Source organism: Cherax quadricarinatus, chromosome 55, assembly GCF_038502225.1.
Source record: "Cherax quadricarinatus isolate ZL_2023a chromosome 55, ASM3850222v1, whole genome shotgun sequence".
In the NCBI taxonomy this organism is placed as follows: domain Eukaryota; kingdom Metazoa; phylum Arthropoda; class Malacostraca; order Decapoda; family Parastacidae; genus Cherax; species Cherax quadricarinatus.
The window spans coordinates 2500276-2525801 of NC_091346.1; the positions used below are offsets into that span (position 1 = coordinate 2500276).

A 25526-nucleotide genomic window follows, 5' to 3' on the forward strand; every position below is an offset into this window, starting at 1 on the left:
CTTAGAGAACATAACCATGAGTACTGACCATTCTGATGATTGACACGTGCAACACCTGGGCATTTTTATTGTTGAAACGTTTCGCTTACACATTAGGCTTCTTCAGCTCCATGGAGCTCAACTTTTCTCCAGGCTGAGGGACTGACCGCCTGAAATACTCTTTCTCCGGGGTTAATGGACTGATTACATCTTCATTTCACTACTACACTTGTTGCCTCTGTATTTGACTGAAGAAGCCTACTGTATAGGCGAAACTTCTCAACAGTTAAGATACGTAACTGTTGCACATGTCTTAATCATAAACTTGTCGGTATTTTATACCATTTTTAACATTGCCCATGCTAGGCAGGTCCAACTCTCCACTTGCTTACCAGTCCAGCCTAAAGCTAGGCAGTTCTCTTCAGTAACGCCAATCAGTTTATTCCACTCGTCCACAACTCGCCACCCACATCGCTGCGGGGGCGTTGATCCCCGGAATGCCCTCCAGGTAGACTTACAACTGAAATATTTCTTCCCACGGGTTTTATTGATTTATTGAATTGTTGTAGCCGCTAGTTGCAATTTTTACTAATAAAGCCGGGTATAGAAGTTATATAGCAGGTGCAACACTGTATCATTTAGGCAGAGGTTACAGTAGGATCACCAGTAGTAGCCTGGTGCTCATAAGATGTTAATGGTAGCCTGGTTAAACATTCTATTTAACAAGTGTCCAGAACTGTACACAATTGTCGTTTTCCATGATAAATATCTGCTAGTCCTCGTCCCTTCTGTTTATTCATTGACAGTTTTTTTTATTATTCATCTTCTGTATTGATGTATTTAACTCTTAGTGTGTGTGTGTGTGTGGGGGGGGGGGGGATGGCGTATGTGGGGACGTGTTGGGTGGTGTATGTGGGGACGTGTGTATGAGGTGTATGTAGGGGGTGTATGGGGGAAGGGGTGTGTGTGGGGAGTGTGTAGGGTGTATGGGGGTGGGGTGTGTGTAGGGGTGTATGGGGGAGGGGTGTGTAGGGGTTTATGGGGGAGGGGTGTGTAGGGCTGTATGGGGGGAGGGGTGTGTGTAGGGGGTTACCTGGAGGTTATTCCGGGGATCAACGCCCCCGCGGCCCGGTCCATGACCAGGCCTCCCGATGGATCAGGGCCTGATCAACTAGGCTGTTACTGCTGGTCGCACGCAGTCCAACGTACGAGCCACAGCCCGGCTGATCCGGCACCAACTTTAGGTATCTGTCCAGCTCTCTCTTGAAGGCAGCCAGAGGTTTATTGGCAATTCCCCTAATGCTTGATGGGAGGCTGTTGAACAGTCTTGGGCCCCGGACACTTATGGTGTTTTCCCTTAGTGTACCAATGGCGCCCCTACTTTTTATTGGGGGCATTTTGCATCGCCTGCCCAGTCTTTTACTTTCGTAGGGAGTGATTTCTGTGTGCAGATTTGGGACCATTCCTTCCAGGATTTTCCAAGTATAGATTATGATATATATCTCCCTCCTGCGTTCCAAAGAGTACAAGTCAAGCGCTTCCAAGCGTTCCCAGTAGTTTAGGTGCTTGACAGAACTTATACGTGCAGTAAAGGATCTCTGTACACTAGATCTGCGATTTCACCTGCTTTGAATGGAGATGTTAATGTACAGCAGTATTCCAACCTAGAGAGAACAAGTGATTTGAAAAGGATCATCATTGGCTTGGCATCTCTCGTTTGGAACGTTCTCATTATCCATCCTATCATTTTCTTTGCACGTGCGATCGTGGCACTGTTGTGATCCTTGAAAGTGAGATCCTCAGACATTACTACTCCCAGGTCCCTTACATTATTTTTCCGCTCTATTGTATGACCAGAGTCTAGTATACTCTGTTCTAGTTATTATCTCCTCCAGTTTTCCATAACAGAGTAGTTGGAATTTGTCCTCATTGAACATCATATTGTTTACCGTTGCCCACTGGAAAACTTTGTTTATATCTTCTTGTAGGTTAACCGCGTCCTCGGCAGATGACAGCCTCGTGCAGATCCTAGTATCATCCACAAAGGATGATACGGTGCTGTGATGTATATCTCTGTCTGATATGAGGATGAGGAAGAAGATGGGGGCGAGTACTGTGCCTTGTGGAACAGAGCTCTTCACTATGGCAGCCTCCGATTTAACTCTGTTGGCCACTACTCTTTGTGTTCGATTTGTTAGGAAGGTGAAGATCCATCTCCCCACTTTCCCAGTTATTCCTTTAGCACGTATTTTATGGGCTATTAGGCCATGATTGCATTTGTCAATTGCTTTTGCAAAGTCTGTGTATATTGTATATGTATTCTGATTTTCTTCCAGCGCATCCAAGGCCATATCATAGTGATCCAGTAGTTGTGAGAGGCAGGAGCGACCTGCCCTGAACCCATGTTGCCCTTGATTGTGCAGATTTTGGGAATCCAGGTGATTTGCAATCCTGCTTCTTGGCACTCTTTCAAAGATTTTTGATGTGGGACGTCAGAGCTATTGGTCTATAGTTCTTAGCTAATGCTTTTCTGCCACCTTTATGGAGTGGGCTATATCCGTCGTTTTAAGTGACTGTGGAATTTCGCCCATGTCCAAGCTCCTCCTTCATAGTGTACTTAGGGCACGCGAGAGGGGATTCTTGTAGTTCTTAATGAATACAGAGTTCCACGAGCCTGGGCCCGGGGCTGAGTGCATGGGCATGTTGTCAATGGCTTTTTCGAAATCTATCGGAGTTAGGGTAATGTCGGAAATCTGGCATACATTTATGGATTTTTGAGGCTCATTCATGAAATCATTTGGGTCGTCGATCCTCAGACCGATTAGTGGTTCACTAAACAAGAGTCGTACTGGGATTTCAGTATTTCACTCATTTCCTTGTTGTCATCTGTGGGATGAGGGTGTAGAGGTGTATGGGGAGGGGTGTGTGTAGGGGTGTATGGAGGGGAGGGGTGTGTAGGGGTGTATGGAGGGGAGGGGTGTATAGGGGGTGTTACACCACAAGATTCTTGTACACCTCAAGGGAAGTTCCTTCATATGCTTATATATGCCCATGTTGAGTGACCAGAGTGGTAACTCTCCACTGGATGTCTCTTTACAGTTTGTACTTTCTAACTGGTGTAAAGCTACGTATGTTCTATGTTTAATTAACGTACACTAACGTACATTTACGTACATTTAAGCTACAGTAGAAAAATAACCTTACGTCTGGCAGCGCGGATCGGCGATTCTTAAACGTATTTTCAGAGGAGTGAAATACGTGTTTGTGGAGAGTATAAGTGTGGCAGTTGTAGGCTGGCTGGCAGGCTGAGTGAAGAATTATACACAGAGCTTTTTATCAGGAATGTTTCTGCTCTTTGTGATAACTGACACAACGAGGGTTTTGTTGTGTGTGGTGGACAGGAGGGAGGGAGGGGTGATGGGTGTAGTGGAGAGCAGGAGGGGTGGGTGTGGTGGAGGGTCTACCTTGATGTTGTGGGGGTTCACGCTCCTTACACGACCCGGTCCTCGAACAAGTCTGGTGGATCAGTTTGATCAGCCGGGCTGTTACTGCTGGCCGCACGTAGTCCAGCGTACGAACCACAACCCAGCTCCCTCTTGAAGCCAGCCAGGGGTCTATTGGTAATTCACCTTATGTCTGGTGGGAGGCTGTTGAACAGTCTTGGGCCCTGGGCACTTAATATTCCTTAGTGTACTGATGGCGCCCCTACTTTTCATTATGGGTATGTTGGACCATCTGCAGAGTCTTTTGCTTTCGTAGGGAGAGATTTCTTTTAGATTTGGGACAAGTCCACATAGGATTTTCCAGGTGTAAAATATGATGCATCTTTCTTGCCTGTTTTTCAGGGAGTACAGGTCAAGTAACTTCAAACGTTCCTAGTAATTATTAAGGCGCTTGACTGAGCTAATACGTGCAATGAAGGCTCTCTGTGCGTTCTCCAGGTCTGCAGTGTCACCTGCCTGGAATGGGGCTGCTAGTGTACAGCAGTATTCCAGCCCACGGAGAACAAGTGCTTTAAAAAGGATCATCATTAGCATGACATCCCTTGTTTTGGAGGTTCTCATTATCCATTCTGTCATTTTTTTAGATGTGATAGCGACACTGTTGTGGTCGTTGAAGGTGAAATCCTGACATTTATCACTCCTAAGCCATGCACATTAGTTTTTTGCTCTATTGTGAGGTTAGAATTTGTTTTATACTGTTAACTTTTATTTCCTCAAAATTTTCCATAATGGAGTAACTGAAATTTGTCCTCATTGAACTTCGTATAGTTTTCTGTGGCCCACTGGAAAACTTGGTTTATAACCGCTTGGAGATTTACTGTCCTCCGTGGATGACACTAGTGCAGATTCCAGCATCGTCTGCGGAGGACGATAATGGAGAGCAGGAAGGAAGGTAGACAGGCGTGATCTTTATTACTACAAGTACATACACAAAGTATACAGATAGCTGACATCAGTGATATACTACTATATAGAAAGCCCCTTGTTATGCAGAGAATTTCCCACAAATTAGGTCTACCTTGGAGGGCATTCTGGGGATCAACGCCCCCGCGGCCCGGTCCACGACCAGGCCTCCCGGTGGATCAGGGCCTGATCAACGAGGCTGTTACTGCTGGCCGCACGCAATCCAGCGTACGAACCGGTCAGTTTTGTCCCAGGATACGACCCCCGCCAGTCGACTAACACCCAGGTACCCATTTTACTGATGAACATATTCAACGTAAAGAAACACGCCCAATGTTTCTACTCCTTCGAAGGGAATCTAACCCGGAGTCTCGCCGTGTGAAGCGAGAGCTTGAGCCACCAGGGCACGGGGCACCCTGGTGAAGATCACTTGTTCTCTCTAGGCTGGAATACTGCTGTACATTAACATCTCCATTCAAAGCAGGTGAAATCGCAGATCTAGAGAGTGTACAGAGATCCTTTACTGCACGTATAAGTTCTGTCAAGCACCTTAACTACTGGGAACGCTTGGAAGCACTTGACTTGTACTCGTTGGAATGCAGGAGGGAGAGATATATCATAATCTACACTTGGAAAATCTTGGAAGGAATGGTCCCAAATCTGCACACAGAAATCACTCCCTACGAAAGTAAAAGACTGGGCAGGCGATGCAAAATGCCGCCAATAAAAAGTAGGGGCGCCATTGGTACACTAAGAGAAAACACCATAAGTGTCCGGGGCCCAAAACTGTTCAACAGCCTCCCATCAAGCATTAGGGGAATTGCCAATAAACCCCTGGCTGCCTTCAAGAGAGCTGGACAGATACCTAAAGTCGGTGCCGGATCAGCCGGGCTGTGGCTCGTACGTCGGACTGCGTGCGGCCAGCAGTAACAGCCTAGTTGATCAGGCCCTGATCCATCGGGAGGCCTGGTCATGGACCGGGCCGCGGGGGCGTTGATCCCCGGAATAACCTCCAGGTAACCTCCAGGTAAGCTAGTTGTGTGTGATGGCGGAGTAAAGTAGGTTGGTGGATATGGGAGGGAGGGTGATTAATGGTTTGTAGTAGGGTGATGGGTGGGTGGGTGGTTGTTGATCTTGAGTAGTGAATGGTATGGGAGGGGGAGGGGACGGGGGGGGGGAATTCTTGTGTAGTGATGGTGGGTGGCCACAACGTCTGCTTTATGGCCGTAGCAAGAAGTGCCATGTGTGTAATTTTGGGTAGCGAGGTGTGGGCGTGGTAAGGGGGTGTGGGCGTAGTGAGGGAGGGGGTGGGCATAGTGAGGGCGTGGCGAGGAGTGGCAGTTGTGTACAAGAATAGTGCCAAGACTAGTAGTACGTTATGAAGGTCAGAGATTCTGCCCTCTCCCTCCCCTACCCCCCCCCTTCCCCAACCAATAATCGATTTCGTGAGTCATGTTGACGGCATTGAGGGGACTTGAGCTAGAGTTCGTCATGGCCACGCTAGCTGGAGATTAGTCTGTAAAAACTTGCATTTGTGGTCACAGTGGTGCCTATGCTAACCTTCCTATGGTGTAGAAATATACCTAGTTGGACGAATCTTATTGTGGCTAGCTGGTCCAGTGGCTAACGCGACGGTCTGGAGTTTTGAGACTCTGACCGCGGGTTCAATCCCGCCCGTGGTATGGTTTCCTATGACTATCTGGCAATAGTCGAAGGAATTTTTGCACCTCTGGAGAAAGGACTCGTTTAAAGGGGTGGCATCTGTAATTTCAAGGAAGTCGGCCATAGTTTATTTATCCCACAGGTTTCTGAGGCAAATACTGGTTTAACCAACATACATACATATAATTTATTAAGCACTTGTAAAGAAACTTTTTAGTCCTAGTGTCAGTGTCCCTGTGACACCACAAGAGTGTATTAAATATAGCAGAGAACGGCACTGGGACAGTATAGACTATACTGCTCTTACCCTCTGTGGGCACATAGCTTCCTTGCAGTGCTCCTCTTAGTATTTGACTGGCTCCTCCTCCTTACTATCTTTACTACTACTACTATACTACTACCACCACCTACCTATATATACCCCTCCTCTCCTTTTCGTTAGTGTGACTTTGTAAATGGTCCAAGTCTGACCGAAACGTCGTCGTAAGCTCTTTTATATGTGCGGGTTATCTGTGTAAAGATAACTGACTACACCTGGGAGATAGAGGGATTCGTGTCAAATATGCACACCGAAATTACTGCTTATGAACACAAGAGGTCTGGCAGACGATCTGTCTGCCCGAGTTCCAATGAAAAGCAGGGAAGCGATGAGTACACAGAACTAAGTGTTAAGGGACAAATGCGATCATGGCGTAATAGCCCATAAAATACGTGCTAAAGGAATAACTGGGAAAGTGGGGAGATGGATCTTCAACTTCCTAACAAATCGAACACAGAGTAGTGGTCAACAGAGTTAAATCGGAGGCTGCCATAGTGAAGAGCTCTGTTCCACAAGGCACAGTACTCGCCCCCATTTTATTCCTCATCCTCATATCAGACATAGACAGAGATATGCATCACAGCACTGTATCATCCTTTGCGGATGATACTAGGATCTGCATGAGGCTGTCATCTGCTGAGGACGCGGTTAACCTCCAAGAAGATATAAACAAAGTTTTCCAGCGGGCAACGGTAAACAATATGATGTTCAATGAGGACAAATTCCAACTACTCCGTTATGGAAAACTGGAGGACATAATAACTAGAACAGAGTATACTACAGACTCTGGCCATACAATAGAGCGGAAAAATAATGTAAGGGACCTGGGAGTAGTAATGTCTGAGGATCTCACTTTCAAGGATCACAACAGTGCCACGATCGCAAGTGCAAAGAAAAGGATAGGATGGATAATGAGAACGTTCCAAACGAGAGGTGCAACGTTCCAAACGAGAGATCGAGAGATGCCAAGCCAATGATGATTCTTTTCAAATCACTTGTTCTCTCTAGGCTGGAATACTGCTGTACATTAACATCTCCATACAAAGCAGGTGAAATTGCAGATCTAGAGAGTGTACAGAGATCCTTTACTGCACGTATAAGTTCTGTCAAGCACCTTAACTACTGGGAACGCTTGGAAGCACTTGACTTGTACTGGTTGGAACGCAGGAGGGAGAGAGATATCATAATCTACACTTGGAATATCCTGGAAGGAATGGTCCCAAATCTGCACACAGAAATCACTCCCTACGAAAGTAAAAGACTGGGCAGGCGATGCAAAATGCCCCCAATTAAAAGTAGGGGCGCCATTGGTACACTAAGGGAAAACACCATAAGTGTCCGGGGCCCAAGACTGTTCAACAGCCTCCCATCAAGCATTGGGGGAATTGCCAATAAACCCCTGGCTGCCTTCAAGAGAGAGCTGGACAGATACCTAAAGTCAGTGCTGGATCAGCCGGGCTGTGGCTCGTACGTTGGACTGCGTGCGACCAGCAGTAACAGCCTAGTTGATCAGGCCCTGATCCATCGGGAGGCCTGGTCATGGACCGGGCCGCGGGGGCGTTGATCCCCGGAATAACCTCCAGGTAAGGGATCACAATTCAACACCACGCATAAAGGGGATTACCAACAAACGCAAAGCTATTTTCAAGAGGGAAGATTCTAGATTCTTCCAAACATTTCTGATCACCCGGGTTGTGGTGCATACGGTAAGCGGCAGGCACTAAAAGCTTGATCAATCAGCCCAGCAACCAGGAAGCCTGGTCTGGGATCAGGCCGCGGGAGCATATACCGCGGCGGTATATGGTTATAGGTGGATGGTAGACACCATTTACCCAGGAAGGTGCTGTACAGTGAAACTGAAACCCATTACTTTCAAATCTGATAGTACTACTGTTCTTAGTTACTCTGAACATTTATGACGACTCGTACACTACTTTTTGTTACCTCTTAGTTTGTTTTTTCAGTTTGTGAGCTTTGGTTTGAGAGCCGCTGGGGGGGGGGGGAGTGATGATTCCAGTTACTTAAGAAATGCAAGTTACACATGGGTGTCCCAGTATGGTTTATTAACCAGGGACGTACTACGTGCCTCAGTATCACTGTGGTCATGTGTAATCTGAGAGGCAGCAAGTGTGCGTTGTGTGTAATGAACACCCACGTTCTTGTTTGATATGTTGGGGAGGCGAGGAACCTCCATTCTCGTATTTATTCTGGTTGTTGTTTCTTTTAGCTCAGTGATAGACCCTTCCATACAACAGAAAGGGCCCGGGTTCGAATCATGGACCGTAAGAGCCCAGGTGCACTTCTCCTTCCGACAGTATTTAAGTCTCAACACTGTCGCTTGATCTTCAGTTAGTTCCAGACTTTGGAACAGAACTTTTCCAGGCTGAGGGACTGACAACCTCGAATCTACGACTTCAAGGGTGATGGACTGATTACATCGTCTCTCTACTGCTCCTACCTACTTTCTGTACTCGACTGAAGAAGCCTGCTGTGTAGGCGAAACGTTTTAGAATAAAGTTGCCTAAATGTTGCCTATGTGTCTTGCCTACCATACCAACCGTAAGAGCCCTTTAGATGAGTCTTCTGAAGCCTGCTGACTTAGTTCGCCTAGCATTTAAAAGGCAGGACTATTTTTTGGGTTACTCTAGGTAATTTACACTGATAATTGTACCTGTGCCTGTATAAACTTGTGTAGTTATTAAGCTGCTGCGAGTCTCTTCTTGGGAAGGACCTAAGGATCACAACGTAAATAAGTGACATTGCTTGGCTTCTCTTGACTTTCAGCTCCAGAGGAGCTCGATTACCTGGAGTGTCCTTGGAGGGTGTTCCGGGGGTTAACGCCCCCGTGACAGTCCTTGACTATGCCTCCCGGTAGATCAGGGCCTGATCAACCAGGCTGTCACTGTTGGTTGCATGCTATCCAACGTACGAACTAAGAACATAAGAAAGAAGGAACACTGCAGCAGGCCTACTGGCCCATGCGAGGCAGGCCCAAGTCTCCCACCGGCTTAAACCAATGCCCTATCCTAGTCAGGTCAGGTTATATTCACTTAAGGAAGGAGCACGGCATCTGACCTAGTAGCACAAGCAAGTCAGGTCAAAATCACACCTACCCGCACCCACTCATGCACCTATCTAACTTATTTTTTAAAACTTCACAACGTTTTAGCCTCTATAACTGTACGTGGGCATTTCTTCCACTCATCCACAACTCTATTACCAAACCAGTGCTTTCCTATATTCCTGGACTCGGAGAATTAGGTACTGACATCAGGTAGTTTAGAAAAACAGGTAAGCAAACACTAGGACATATTTATTAGAAAACGTTTTGGGTTTAAGACCTTGATCACTTCTAACATACAGAGGTTGAAAGACACACAGATGGAGAGTGAGGTATGTGACGCATGGTGACCTGAAGAATGCCGTGTTGGGATGAGGATGGGTAGACGATGAGATCACGTGACTCCTGTGTTGTTGGGTTGGTGGTGCTTAGCCTGCTTGAGTATCATATATGCTAATGTTTTTAAAAAAATTGTGGTACCCAGTGTTACGTTCTATTGTCAGTGACGGCGTTTAGCGAGGCTTCTAGACACCGTCGGCTAATCGCCGTCACCGACACAATAGAACGCAATACTGGAAACCACAAAATTTCTAAAACATTACCATACATGATACTCAAGCAGACTAACTACCAACAACACAGGAGTCGCATGATCTCATCGCCTACCCGTCCTCAAACCCAATGTCTCATTCTTCAGGTCACCACTACTGGATCACTATGACATGGCCTTGGATGCACTGGAAGAAAATCAGAATGCAGATGTAATATACACAGACTTTGCAAAAGCATTTGACAAATGCGATCATGGCGTAATAGCCCATAAAATACGTGCTAAAGGAATAACTGGGAAAGTGGGGAGATGGATCTTCAACTTCCTAACAAATCGAACACAGAGTAGTGGTCAACAGAGTTAAATCGGAGGCTGCCATAGTGAAGAGCTCTGTTCCACAAGGCACAGTACTCGCCCCCATCTTATTCCTTATCCTCATATCAGACATAAACAGATATACACCACAGCACCGTATCATCCTTTGCGGATGATACTAGGATCTGCACGAGGCTGTCATCTGCTGAGGACGCGGTTAACCTCCAAGAAGATATAAACAAAGTTTTCCAGTGGGCAACGGTAAACAATATGATGTTCAATGAGGACAAATTCCAACTACTCCGTTATGGAAAACTGGAGGAGATAATAACTAGAACAGAGTATACTACTGACTCCGGCCATACAATAGAGCGGAAAAATAATGTAAGGGACCTGGGAGTAGTAATGTCTGAGGATCTCACTTTCAAGGATCACAACAGTGCCACGATCACACGTGCAAAGAAAATGATAGGATGGATAATGAGAACTTTCAAAACGAGAGATGCCAAGCCCATGATGATCCTTTTCAAATCACTTGTTCTCTCTAGGCTGGAATACTGCTGTACATTAACATCTCCATACAAAGCAGGTGAAATCGCAGATCTAGAGAGTGTACAGAGATCCTTTACTGCACGTATAAGTTCTGTCAAGCACCTTAACTACTGGGAACGCTTGGAAGCACTTGACTTGTACTCGTTGGAACGCAGGAGGGAGAGAGATATCATAATCTACACTTGGAAAATCTTGGAAGGAATGGTCCCAAATCTGCACACAGAAATCACTCCCTACGAAAGTAAAAGACTGGGCAGGCGATGCAAAATGCCGCCAATAAAAAGTAGGGGCGCCATTGGTACACTAAGAGAAAACACCATAAGTGTCCGGGGCCCAAAACTGTTCAACAGCCTCCCATCAAGCATTAGGGGAATTGCCAATAAACCCCTGGCTGCCTTCAAGAGAGAGCTGGACAGATACCTAAAGTCAGTGCCGGATCAGCCGGGCTGTGGCTCGTACGTTGGACTGCGTGCGGCCAGCAGTAACAGCCTAGTTGATCAGGCCCTGATCCATCGAGAGGCCTGGTCATGGACCGGGCCGCGGGGGCGTTGATCCCCGGAATAACCTCCAGGTAACCATGCGTCACACACCTCACACCGCCTATATATGTCGTTCTACCTCTGTACGTTAGAAGTGATCAAGGTCTCACGACCGAAACGTTTTCTAATAAATATGCCCAAGTGTTTGCTTACGTGTTTTTCTAAACTAACTTGTCGGTATCTATTACCCAAGTTCATACCGCTGACTTCAGTTGCATGTCTAGCTTCCCCTTATCCTTGGTGGGAGGCTGTTGAAGTGTTAGTGTACTCATGGCGCCCCCTACTTTTCATTAGGGGTATGTTGGTTAGTTTATCGACGGGCGTGATTTGTGTGTGTGTGTGTGTGTGTGTGTGTGTGCTCACCTAATTGTACTCGCCTAATTGTGGTTGCAGGGGTCGACTCGGCTCCTGGCCCCGCCTCTTCACTGATCACTACTAGGTCCTCTCTCTCTACTTCCTGAGCTTTATCATACCTCTTCTTAAAACTATGTATGGTTCCTGCCTCCACTACTTCACTTGCTAGGCTATTCCACTTCCTGACGACTCTGACTGAAGAAATACTTCCTAACGTCCCTGTGGCTTGTCTGAGTCTTCAGCTTCCAGTTGTGACCCCTTGTTCCTGTGTCCCCTCTGGAACATCCTATCTCTGTCCACCTTGTCTATTCACCGCAGTATCTTGTATGTCGTTATCATGTCTCCCCTGACCCTTCTGTCCTCCACTGTAGTCAGTTCGAGCTCCCTCAACCTTTCCTCGTACGACATTCCCCTGAGCTCTGGGACTAGCCTTGTTGCAAACCTTTGTACTTTCTCTAACTTCTTGACGTGCTTGACCAGGTGTGGGTTCCAGACTGGTGCTGCATACTCCAGTATGGGCCTAACATACACAGCGTACAGTGTCTTGAACGATTCCTTATTAAGGTATCGGAACGCTATTCTCAGGTTTGCCAGGCGCCCGTATGCTGCAGCAGTTATTTGGTTGATGTGTGCCTCCGGTGACGTGCTCGATGTTATGGTCACCCCGAGGTCTTTCTCCCTCAGTGTGCGTGTATGTATGTATAATATATATATATATATAATATATATATAATATATATATATATAATATATATATTTTTTTTCAAAGCGCAGGGACAAGCAAGAACAAAAATAGTTTGGTTATCAGTTTGCAGAGGTCTTAATTAACTCATGGTAGTAGTTAGCATGGTAGGCAGGTGGTGGTGGTGAGCAGGCATCCTGCCACTGTGGCCCCTTGTTGTCCTGCCACTGTGACCATCGCCTCGGATAACCTGGGCAATTTCCGGGAATGAGGAAGGGAAGATGAGGTGGGAGGGGAAGGGTTGGCGTGCCTCTGCCACTTTAGTTTTACACCATTGTTATAAAACTTGCCAGACTACCCATTTTTAATCTCGTTATTTTCAAAAAATGTCCTCCAAAATTGATTTAGCCTTCGTGTTGGGCAAGTAACACCACCACCACCTCCAACGACGACTTCAATCCGAGTCTTTAATGTCTCGTTCTCCAGGATGTGGGACACCACAGCCTGTTAACATCTGAGTACCTGTACACGTATGGTATGCAATAGACAAACTGAATTAAACTTACAACATCGGAGGATTATTTACCAGTAAACGTAGGCCTTACAGGGATGTGCGATGTCGCCATGGTTGTTCAATATATTTATAGATGGAGTTGTAAGAGAAGTGAATGCACGGGTCTTGGCAAGAGGTGTGAGGTTAAAAGATAAAGAATCTAACACAGTGGGAGTTGTCACAGTTGCTCTTTGCTGATGACGCTGTGCTTTTGGGGGATTCTGAAGAGTTGCAGAGGTTGGTGGATGAGTTTGATAGGGTATGTAAAAGAAGGAAGTTAAGTGAATATAGGAACGAGTAAAGTGATGATAAAAAAAATAGGTAACGGAAGATTGGATGTCAGATTAGAGGGCGGGAGTGAGTATGGAGGAGGTGAATGTGTTCAGATATTTGGGAGTGAACGTGTCAGCAGATGGGTTTATGAAGGATGAGTGGACGAGTGGAAAAAGGTGAGTGGTACACTGAGGAGTCAGTGGAGACAAAGAACTTTATCCATAAAAGCAAAGAGGGAAATGTATGAGAGTATAGTGAGACATGGGTTGTGAATGTTGCAACAAGAAGGCTGGAGGTGGTGGAAATGTGATGTCTGAGGGCAATGTGTGGTGTGAATATAATGCAGAGAATCCGTAGTTTGGAGATTAGGAGGTGGTGTGGGATTACCAAAAGTATTATCCAGAGGGCTGAGGAGGGGTTATTGAGATGGTTTGGACATGTAGAGGATGGAACGAAATAAAATGACTTAGAGAGTATACAAATCTGTAGTGGAGGGAAGGCAGAGGGAGGGGGTAGAGGAGGTTTTGTGTGCGAGGGCCTTGGACTTCCAGCAAGCGTGCGTGAGCGTGTTAGACAGGAGCGAATGATACAAATGGTTTTTAGGACTTGACGTGCTGTTGAAGTGTAAGCAAGGTAACATTTATGAAGGGATTCGGGGAAAGCGGCAGGCCCGACTTCAGTCCTAGAGATGGGAAGTACAGTGTCTGAAGGAGGGGTGTTAATGTTGCAGATTTATAACTGTAGTGTAAAGCACCACTCTGGCAAGACAGCAATGGATTGAATGATAATGGAAGTTTTTCTTTTTCGGGCCACTCTGCCTTGGTGGGAAACGGCCGATGTGCTAATAATAAAAAATCAGGATATCTATTTGTAGACGTTTCACCATCCAGTGGCTTTATCAATACAAATTCAATGACATAATGGAAAAACTGTAGAACTGTACAAAAGATAAGGTAATCAGTCCCTCAGTCTTGGAGTCTGAGCACCGTAATCTTCCATATTCAAGACTACAGGGGTCTTCACCTGCAAGACTGGACTAATTTCCTAGTCTTTTGTATTGTTCTACAGTCTTTCCATTATGTCCTTCGATGTGTATTGATAAAGCCACTGGATGGCGAAACGTCTACAAATAGATACCCAGATGTTGGAAATATAGTATAAAATACCGACACAATGGAAATATAAACACACAGCAGTATAATGTGATCCTTTATTGACCAATAAAGGATCACATTATACTGCTTATGTTTATATTTCCATACCTAGATGCTGCACCAATAGGTACCTATTTATTGTTAGGTGAACATAGGTAACATGTGTGGCTACTTGTGGGAAGATACACTTGTGTACAATTCAAAACATATACTAGAGGAAACTTTTCGCTAAGAGTGAAACACTCGTGGCGAAACCTTTCTTATCACTATACCATTTTTTATACTTGTTTGTCTATTTTTCCCCGGGATTAAACCCGGGTTCTTATGTTAAGGATAGCGTTATGTCACTAAGTTGAAATTATTTCAAACCTCCGTCAAGTAGTGTAGGTCTTCGTTTCTCTGAAACGAAATTGTGAGGAAGGTTGTGTGGTAATGGGCGGGTCAGGTGTTGCCTCTCTACTCTGCTAATTGAAAAAGATTAATGTTTTAACTTTTATTTTTGTTCTCCCTGAAGACTTTTTGTTGGTGCTAAGAATACTTGAGTGGGCGTGACCAGCCGGAGTAATGTAGTCTTGGGCGAAGTGGCGTTGCCTATAATGTTAGTCAGGAGTGGTATGGTGCCTCCACAATAATCCTCACTCCTGGCTTGGTAGTCACGTCGGAGCAGCAGCAGCAGCTTCCGTCAGGGAGCTAGCGCAAAAAAAAAAAAACCTGCCTGTCTTGTCACCGTAACAAGCTTTTCATTGTGATAACGAACATTTCTAATTGGAATGTAGATAAATGGTTCAGAGAACAGACAAGGTGATGAATTACACTTGTGCAACACTGAGAAAAGTTTCCACAATAAAGATACCCAAGAGTTGCACAAGTGTCTAATTCATCATTTCTAGAAGGTTTTACTGTTTAACCTGCGCAAGTATTAAATAACAGAAAAAGGCACAATACCGTGACTGGAACGATACACAAATAACCCGCACATAGAAGAGGAGCTTACGACGACGTTTCGGTCCGACTTGGACCATTTACAAAGTCACACTAACGTGCCCTCCGCATCTGTGATCCTCAGTTCCTTCCAGGAGAAATTTCCAATCTTCATAATTCGTTTTCCCGTCTTGGCTACCCTTCCCATTTCATAGACTCTGCCCTCTCACGTGCTAAACGTAATTTCTTCTCTCCCAAACACATTACTCCTGGGAACTCGTCTGTCCTCTGCCTTCCCTACATTTCCGGTCTTTCTAATCTCGACAATCCTCTCCGTTCCTTGGACATCAAGCTTACTTTTCGCCAGACTAACACTCTTCGCACTAATCTCGGTCATACCTCTCCTCCCTCTACTGATGTTCCTGGTGTCTGCTCTATTTCTTGCTCCTCCTGTCCTCTTCAATATTTTGGAGAAACTTGTCGATCTCTTTCTGACAGACTTAGCACAAAAATAGTGTTAGGCTTGCCGACACTAACAATGCTCTGTTCTGTCACGTCAGAGATCACAGCCATCCTATTGATTGGTCTTCTGCTAAAACTGTCTTCCCTAGTTGAATCCCCTCTAATACACAACTTTCCTTGTATGAATCTTAGTCCTGGCTTCGTCTCTGTAGATGCCTTCCTCTCCCACTACATTGTAAAATGCTCCATACTTAAGAACACCCGTGACTTAACCTGATTCCTCCTTTTTTTCTTCTCCCTCTTCCCCTTTCCTCTTTCCCTTTTTCTCCTCTGGGTTGTCTTCTGTCTCGTGTTTGTTCCTTCATTATTCATTTCATCACTTCCCCTTCTTCCCCACCTCTGTGTACTTGCTCTCCCTCTGTGGGCACATAGCTCCCTTGCAGTGCTCCCTTTCTTTGTATTTGACTGGCTCGTCGTCCTTATTTACTACTACTACTACTACTACTACTACTACTACTACTACTACTACTACTACTACTACTAACAACTTATAACTACTACTTCCTCATCCTCTTCCTCCTCCTCCTGCCTATATACACCCGTCCTGCTCTACTGCTCGTTAGTGTGACTGTAAATGGTCCAAGTAGGACCGAAACGTCGTCGTAAGCTCCTCTCTTCTATACCTGGAGGTTATTCCGGGGATCAATGCCCCCGCGGCCCGGTCCATGACCAGGCCTCCCGATGGATCAGGGCCTGATCAACTAGGCTGTTACTGCTGGCCGCACGCAGTCCAACGTATGAGCCACAGCCCGGCTGATCCGGCACTGACTTTAGGTATCTGTCCAGCTCTCTCTTGAAGGCAGCCAGGGGCTTATTGACAATTCCCCTAATGCTTGATGGGAGGCTGTTGAACAGTTTTGGGCCCCGAACACTTATGGTGTTTTCCCTTAGTGTACCAATGGCGCCCCTACTTTTTATTGGGGGCATTTTGCATCGCCTGCCCAGTCTTACTTTCGTAGGGAGTGATTTCTGTGCAGATTTGGGACCATTCCTTCCAAGATTTTCCAAGTGTAGATTATGATACATCTCTCCCTCCTGTGTTCCAACGAGTACAAGTCAAGTGCTTCCAAGCATTCCCAGTAGTTAAGGTGCTTGACAGAACTTACACGTGCAGTAAAGGATCTCTGTACACTCTCTAGATCTGCGATTTCACCTGCCTTGAATGGAGATGTTAATGTACAGCAGTATTCCAGCCTAGAGAGAACAAGTGATTTGAAAAGAATCATCATTGGCTTGGCATCTCTCGTTTTGAAAGTTCTCATTATCCTATCATTTTCTTTGCACGTGCGATCGTGGCACTGTTGTGATCCTTGAAAGTGAGATCCTCAGACATTACTACTCCCAGGTCCCTTACATTATTTTTCCGCTCTATTGTATGGCTGGAGTCAGTAGTATACTCTGTTCTAGTTATTATCTCCTCCAGTTTTCCATAACGGAGTAGTTGGAATTTGTCCTCATTGAACATCATATTGTTTACCGTTGCCCACTGGAAAACTTTGTTTATATCTTCTTGGAGGTTAACCGCGTCCTCAGCAGATGACAGCCTCCTGCAGATCCTACTATCATCCGCAAAGGATGATACGGTGCTGTGGTGTATATATCTGTCTGTCTGATATGAGGATAAGGAATAAGATGGGGGCGAGTACTGTGCCTTGTGGAACAGCTCTTCACTATGGCAGCCTCCGATTTAACTCTGTTGACCACTACTCTTTGTGTTCGATTTGTTAGGAAGTTGAAGATCCATCTCCCCACTTTCCCAGTTATTCCTTTAGCACGTATTTTATGGGCTATTACGCCATGATCGCATTTGTCAAATGCTTTTGCAAAGTCTGTGTATATTACATCTGCATTCTGATTTTCTTCCAGTGCATCCAAGGCCATGTCATAGTGATCCAGTAGTTGTGAGAGGCAGGAGCGACCTGCCCTGAACCCATGTTGCCCTGAATTGTGCAGATTTTGGGAATCCAGGTGATTTGCAATCCTGCTTCTTAGCACTCTTTCAAAGATTTTTAGGATGTGGGACGTCAGAGCTATTGGTCCATAGTTCTTAGCTAATGCTTTGCTGCCACCTTTATGGAGTGGGGCTATATCCGTTGTTTTAAGTGACTGGAATTTCACCCATGTCCAAGCTCCTCCTCCATAGTGTACTTAGGGCACGCGAGATGGGTTTCTTGCAGTTCTTAATGAAAACAGAGTTCCACGAGTCTGGGCCCGGGGCTGAGTGCATAGGCATGTTGTCAATGGCTTTTTCGAAATCTATCGGAGTTAGGGTAATGTCTGAAATCTGGCATATATTTATGGAGTTTTGAGGCTCATTCATGAAGAAATCATTTGGGTCGTCGATCCTCAGACCGATTAGTGGTTCACGAAACAGGGTCTTACTGGGATTTCAATGTTTCACTCATTTCCTTGTCATCTGTGTAAGTCCCATCCTGTCTGAGTAAGGGCCTGATACTAGATGTGGTATTTGCCTTGTTTTTGGCATATGAAAAGAAATATTTTGAATTTCTTTCAATTTCACTAATAGCTTTAAGAAGCTCCTGCCTCTCCTGGTTCCTGTAAGAGTCATTTAACTTTAAGTTCGATAGTTTCCACTTCCCTGGTCAGCGCCTCCTTTCGTGTATCAGATATTCTAGCACTCCTGAGGAGCTCAGTGACTCTTCGTCGTCTTCTGTAGAGGGAGCGTCTTTCTCTATCCAGTTTACTCCTGCTCTTCTTTCTTAGGGGAATATGCCTAGAACATGCTTCGGCTGCCAGGAAGTTGATCCTTTCAAGGTTTGGATCCATGTCGTTTAAGACATCTTCCCAACATGTTTCGTTTAGGACATGGTTTACCTGGTCCCAGTTGATGTTCTTGTTGTTGAAGTTGTATTTTGTGAAGACACCTTCACAGGTACATGCATTCTGCTGATCAGGACCCCTATACATGTACGTCTGGACTTCGATTAGGTTGTGATCGGAATTAGTCGTTTTTGATATTCTTATGTCTCTTATCAGGTCCTCATTATTTGTGAAGATAGTCAAGTGTGTTTTCTAGTCTTGTTGGCTCACTATCTGCTGGCTTAAGGTGTTTTTCGCAGAGACTTAGTAGCTCATGTGTGTGACCTTTCATCTGCGCTACCTCCGGGGATTGTTTCAGCTATAACATTATTTGCTACATTCTTCCATTTTGTATGCTTTAGGTTGAAATCACCAAGCAGTAAGATGTTTGGGGATGGAGCTGGAAGGTTTTCCAAACAGTAATCAATTTTCAGTAGCTGTTCCTTGAACTGTTGTGAGGTTGCATCTGGTGGCTTGTATACAACCACAATGACTAGGTTTTGGTTCTCGATCTTTATTGATAGAACTTCAACTACATCATTTGTGGTGTTCAGCAACTCCGTGCAGATAAGGGACTCTTTGACATACAGGCGAACCCCTCCCTTCCCCCCTTGTTGCCTGTTTTTTCTGTCGCATCTAAAAAGGTTGTAACCACTTATCCATATTTCACTGCCAAAGTGATCTTTTGTGTGAGTCTCTGTGAAGGCTGCGGGTTATTTGTGTACTGCGCAAGTATTGTCTTTAACGAGCAGTGGAGCACTACCGTAGGCCTATTGGTTTATGCTAGGCAGGTCCTGCTCACTCATTCCCACTAGGGGTACGTGTTTAATTAATCTTTTGAGCTTGGTATATCTTGGGGGGGGGGGGATACCAGTATTGCCTGTAAAATATTTCTTTTGCTCAGGGAGTAATGGAAGGCTCGTGTCTGATCTCCACATTAAAGAATGGACAGGAGAATACGTAAAGATCAGTTAATCTTTGTATCGTAAGTTTGTCTCCATGAGTTCCTGTCAAGAAAGTTAAATTTATGCGTTTCTTTAATAGTAACCTTGCTGGTGTGCAATAACAGCCTGGTTGATGATGCTAACAAGCAGGAGACCTTGTCTTGGAGGAGGCCGCAGGGGCGGTGACCTCCGGAAGAGACTACTGGTATAGAAAATTAATTAGTTAACTTGACAATGTGTTAGAGCAGCCTAGCCTGCACCATTGACAGTGTGTGTTGGAGCAGCTTAGCTTGCACCATTGACAGGGTGTGTTGGAGCAGCCTAGCTTGCACCATTGACAGGGTGTGTTGGAGCAGCCTAGCTTGCACCATTGACAGGGTGTGTTGGAGCAGCCTAGCTTGCACCATTGACAGGGTGTGTTGGAGCAGCCTAGCTTGCACCATTGACAGGGTGTGTTGGAGCAGCCTAGCCTGCACCATTGACAGGGTGTGTTGGAGCAGCCTAGCCTGCACCATTGACAGGGTGTGTTGGAGCAGCCTAGCCTGCACCATTGACAGGGTGTGTTGGAGCAGCCTAGCCTGCACCATTGACAGGGTGTGTTGGAGCAGCCTAGCCTGCACCATTGACAGGGTGTGTTGGAGCAGCCTAGCCTGCACCATTGACAGGGTGTGTTGGAGCAGCCTAGCCTGCACCAGTGACAGGGTGTGTTGGAGCAGCCTAGCCTGCACCATTGACAGGGTGTGTTGGAGCAGCCTAGCCTGCACCATTGACAGGGTGTGTCGGAGCAGCCTAGCCTGCACCACTGACAGGGTGTGTTGGAGCAGCCTAGCCTGCACCATTGACAGGGTGTGTTGGAGCAGCCTAGCCTGCACCATTGACAGGGAGTGTTGGAGCAGCCTAGCCTGCACCATTGACAGGGTGTGTTGGAGCAGCCTAGCCTGCACCATTGACAGGGTGTGTTGGAGCAGCCTAGCCTGCACCATTGACAGGGTGTGTTGGAGCAGCCTAGCCTGCACCATTGACAGGGTGTGTTGGAGCAGCCTAGCCTGCACCATTGACAGGGTGTGTTGGAGCAGCCTAGCCTGCACCATTGACAGGGTGTGTTGGAGCAGCCTAGCCTGCACCATTGACAGGGTGTGTTGGAGCAGCCTAGCCTGCACCATTGACAGGGTGTGTTGGAGCAGCCTAGCCTGCACCATTGACAGGGTGTGTTGGAGCAGCCTAGCCTGCACCATTGACAGGGTGTGTTGGAGCAGCCTAGCCTGCACCATTGACAGGGTGTGTTGGAGCAGCCTAGCCTGCACCATTGACAGGGTGTGTTGGAGCAGCCTAGCCTGCACCATTGACAGGGTGTGTTGGAGCAGCCTAGCCTGCACCATTGACAGGGTGTGTTGGAGCAGCCTAGCCTGCACCATTGACAGGGTGTGTTGGAGCAGCCTAGCCTGCACCATTGACAGGGTGTGTTGGAGCAGCCTAGCCTGCACCATTGACAGGGTGTGTTGGAGCAGCCTAGCTTGCACCATTGACAGGGTGTGTTGGAGCAGCCTAGCCTGCACCATTGACAGGGTGTGTTGGAGCAGCCTAGCCTGCACCATTGACAGGGTGTGTTGGAGCAGCCTAGCCTGCACCATTGACAGGGTGTGTTGGAGCAGCCTAGCCTGCACCATTGACAGGGTGTGTTGGAGCAGCCTAGCCTGCACCATTAAGTCTACTGTATTGCTCTTTGCTGTTTTCTTGTTCTCTACCGCCTCCGATTCAGTTATATCATTATTAGATTTTACTATATGAACAGTTTTGATCTTCGACCAGACCATGGAGACGGGTCATAAAACTGTCTTCAGGGTAAACCTCTGACGTCAGTGACTTTGTATAAATAAATGGTTTACAAAACTGGAAAGTTGATTGACATTGTTAACCTTCAGACCGTCCTGAAGCTCACTGGTGTCCTTAGACTTTTAACCGAAGCTTTAAATAGGTTGAACAGACAAGGCCTAGGTATGGATGGTAGGTAAGAACTACCCCTGCCTACCCTCACCTAGCACTGCCACAGGGTCTACACTGGGCCTCTGTACAGATTCCGCGAGATTCCTGATCAGCCAAGTTTTGGTGTACAAGTTGGCCTACGGGCGGCGGGCACCAACAGCTGGATCGATCAGACCAACAACCAGAAGGCCTGGTCTGAGACCTGGCAGCGGGGACGGTGACCTCTGGAAAAGGCTCCTGGCAGACTCCAGGGTTTATCTGGAGGGTGTTCCGGGGTCAACACACCCGCCTTCCAGTCCTTGACCAAGCCTCCTGGTGGATCAGGGCTTGATCAGTCAGGCTGTTACTGCTGGCCGCACGTAGTCCAACGTACGAACCACAGCCCGGCTGATCGGGTACTGACTTTAGGTATCTGTCCAGCTTCCTCTTGAAGACGGCCAAGGGCCTATTGGTAATTTCCTTTATTCCTAGTGGGAGGCTGTTCAACAGTGTTGTCACTGGAGGGTATGTTGAACTGTCTGCCCAGTCTTCTGCTTTCGTAGGGAGTGATTTGTGTGTGCAGATTTGGGACCAGTTCCTTTTAAGATTTTCCAGGTGTAGATTTTGATATATCTCGCCTGCGCTCGAGTGAGTACAAGTAAAGCAACTCTAAGCGTTCCCAGTAATTAAGGTGTTTGACGGAACTTAATGTACAGTAAAGGTTCTCCGTACATTCTCTAGATCTGCATTTTCACCTGCCTCGAATGGAGCTATTTGTGTACAGCAGTATTCCAGCCTAGAGAGAAAGTGATTTAAAAAGGATCATCATTGGCTTGGCATCTCTTGTTTCGAAAGTTATTATCTAATCCTATCGTTTTCCTCGCAGATGTGATAGTGACACTTGTGATCCTTGATGGATCCTTGACAGGAGGGTAGCACCTACCTCTGTGGATGATTGCTGTCTACTGACCTACTCTAGTTCTACAGGCTTGTAGCTACCCCATCTGGTGATTACAGGATTATCATTAAAGCCTCGGTGATCTTACTGATCCAGGCTTAACACTTGAGATACACATCTTGGTGTGTGTATAGTCTGAAGTGTGATGCGCTGGTGACGTTGGGATGTTTGAAAATGGGGAAGCGGGGGTTGTCGTCAAGGTCAGGGAGGGAAGAGGGAGGGTGAAGGGGCAAGGTAGTTGCTGTTGTTGCTGTCTCATCACAGGGAGACTGCGCTGGCGGGAAGAATGTTCTCGCTGATGTGGATAATTTAAATACAGAGGTGCCTAACGTTAAAAAATTAATACTAATAATTTAATGAAAATAGGACTTGTGGCGCAATGATCTTTGTTCTCAGAGTGAGAGGCAGGAGAGGTGGGGAGGCGAGTTAGGGACGGGAGGGGATGGGAGTTAGTGTTGGGGCGGTAGTGGTGGTGCTGAGGGGCGGCACAGGTTGGAGGGGTGTTTAGGGCGGGAGAGGTGGGGGGTAGGGGGATGTTATTGCGAGGTGAGGAGGGCGGCAGATGTGGGGTGGGAGTGGTGGGGAGTGATGACGAGGATAAGGAGAAAGCTACCACGAGGCAGCATGGCGGGCCGGCGGCGGCCCGCTATGCCAGGGTTGTTATACCTGGTAGTATCTTAGTGGTAGTCGGCCTTGTATGTAGCTTGAAGCAAGCCAGTGATAGGACTTACCAGGCAAGCAGAGAATACTTTGTAATAGCTACCCGTTCAATAGCTACACCAGGAATGTTGACTCGATCCGTCTACCTGGAGGATGTTCCGGGGGCCAATGCCCCCGTGGCCCAGTCCATGGCCCAGGTCTCCTGGTGGATCAGGGCCTAATCAACCAGGCCGTTATTGCTGTCCGCACGTAGTCAAACGTAGTCAGGAACTGTCTTGAGGTATCTGTCCAGCTCCCTCTTTAAGGCAACCTGGGGTCTGTTGGTAATTCCCCTTAAGCCAGGTGGGAGGCTGTTGAATAGTCTTCGACCCTGGACACTTGTGTTTTCTTAGTGTACTAATGGCCCCCCTAATTTTCATTATATTGTACCGTCTGTCCAGTCTTTTGTTTTTGTAGGAAGTGATTTGTGTGTGCAGATTTGGGACCAGTCTCTAGAATTTTCCAGGTGTAAATTATGATGAATCTCTCGCCTGTGCTCCAGTGAGTACAGGTCAAGCGACTCCAAGCGTTTCCAGTAATCAAGGTGTTTGACGGAGCTTGTGTGGAGTAAAGGTTCTGTACATTCTTTAGATCTGCGATTTCACTTGCTTTGAATGGAGCTGCTAGTGTACAGCAGTATTCCAGTGTAGCCTTTACCCTTGAACTGCTCCAGGAGGGTTCACACGGCCTGTAGAGCAGGTCAGAGGCTTCAAGTAACCTGTAGTTGGGCGTGATCCTTGCCGAGGCTTGTCATACCTGAGTTAACTTGCCAGTTATTACACTAACAGCGCACTCTCTTGCCTCGCCTCCCAGACTATCATTAAGTTTAAGCTTCTACCGTCTCTCTTATTGACATTCGACTGAAGAAGCCTGCTGTTCAGGCGAAACTTCGACATTTGAGATTGCCAGATTAACCAGGCTGTTGACGCCAGTACCTGGCGGACCTACATGGTATGTGGTGCATGGCTTTATGTATTTTAAGATGTAATTTATGCATTGTGTTTTATGTAGGCCATTATGAGAGGTTAATTATAATTGTTACATAAATTTTAACGCTAGGGTCATGCTGGGGGGTGTCCCTGAAGGTGGGGAGCTTGGTGAGAGGGGGTGTCCCTGAAGGTGGGGAGTTTGGTGAGAGGGAGTGTCCCTGAAGGTGGGGAGCTTGGTGAGAGGGGGTGTCCCTGAAGGTGGGGAGTTTGGTAAGAGGGGGTGTCCCTGAAGGTGGGGAGTTTGGTAAGAGGGGGTGTCCCTGAAGGTGGGGAGTTTGGTGAGAGGGAGTGTCCCTGAAGGTGGGGAGTTTGGTGAGAGGGAGTGTCCCTGAAGGTGGGGAGCTTGGTGAGAGGGGGTGTCCCTGAAGGTGGGGAGTTTGGTGAGAGGGGGTGTCCCTGAAGGTGGGGAGTTTGGTGAGAGGGGGTGTCCCTGAAGGTGGGGAGTTTGGTGAGAGGGGGTGTCCCTGACGGGGGGGAGTTGGGTAAGTGGGGGTGTCCCTGAAGGTGGGGAGTTTGGTGAGAGGGAGTGTCCCTGAAGGTGGGGAGTTTGGTGAGAGGGGGTGTCCCTGAAGGTGGGGAGCTTGGTGAGAGGGGGTGTCCCTGAAGGGGGGGAGCTTGGTGAGAGGGGGTGTCCCTGAAGGTGGGGAGCTTGGTGAGAGGGGGGTGTCCCTGAAGGTGGGGAGTTTGGTGAGAGGGAGTGTCCCTGAAGGTGGGGAGCTTGGTGAGAGGGGGTGTCCCTGAAGGTGGGGAGCTTGGTGAGAGGGGGTGTCCCTGAAGGTGGGGAGCTTGGTGAGAGGGGGTGTCCCTGAAGGTGGGGAGCTTGGTGAGAGGGGGTGTCCCTGAAGGTGGGGAGCTTGGTGAGAGGGGGTGTCCCTGAAGGTGGGGAGTTTGGTGAGAGGAAGTGTCCCTGAAGGTGGGGAGTTTGGTGAGAGGGGGTGTCCCTGAAGGTGGGGAGTTGGGTGAGAGGGGGTGTCCCTGAAGGTGGGGAGTTGGGTGAGAGGGGGTGTCCCTGAAGGTGGGGAGTTGGGTGAGAGGGGGTGTCCCTGAAGGTGGGGAGTTTGGTGAGAGGGGGTGTCCCTGAAGGTGGGGAGTTGGGTGAGAGGGAGTGTCCCTGAAGGTGGGGAGTTGGGTGAGAGGGGGTGTCCCTGAAGGTGGGGAGTTGGGTGAGAGGGGGTGTCCCTGAAGGTGGGGAGTTTGGTGAGAGGGGGTGTCCCTGAAGGTGGGGAGTTGGGTGAGAGGGGGTGTCCCTGAAGGTGGGGAGCTTGGTGAGAGGGGGTGTCCCTGAAGGTGGGGAGTTGGGTGAGAGGGAGTG

At 47.3% G+C, this 25526-nt stretch overlaps 1 protein-coding gene across 3 annotated transcripts in view; it reads left to right on the top strand.

Moving 5' to 3' along the window:
- The window catches only part of LOC128698917 (mucin-2), a 770561-nt gene that overhangs the window by 616549 nt on the left and 128486 nt on the right, over positions 1 to 25526 (top strand). The gene's annotated exons all lie outside the window — the stretch shown is intronic.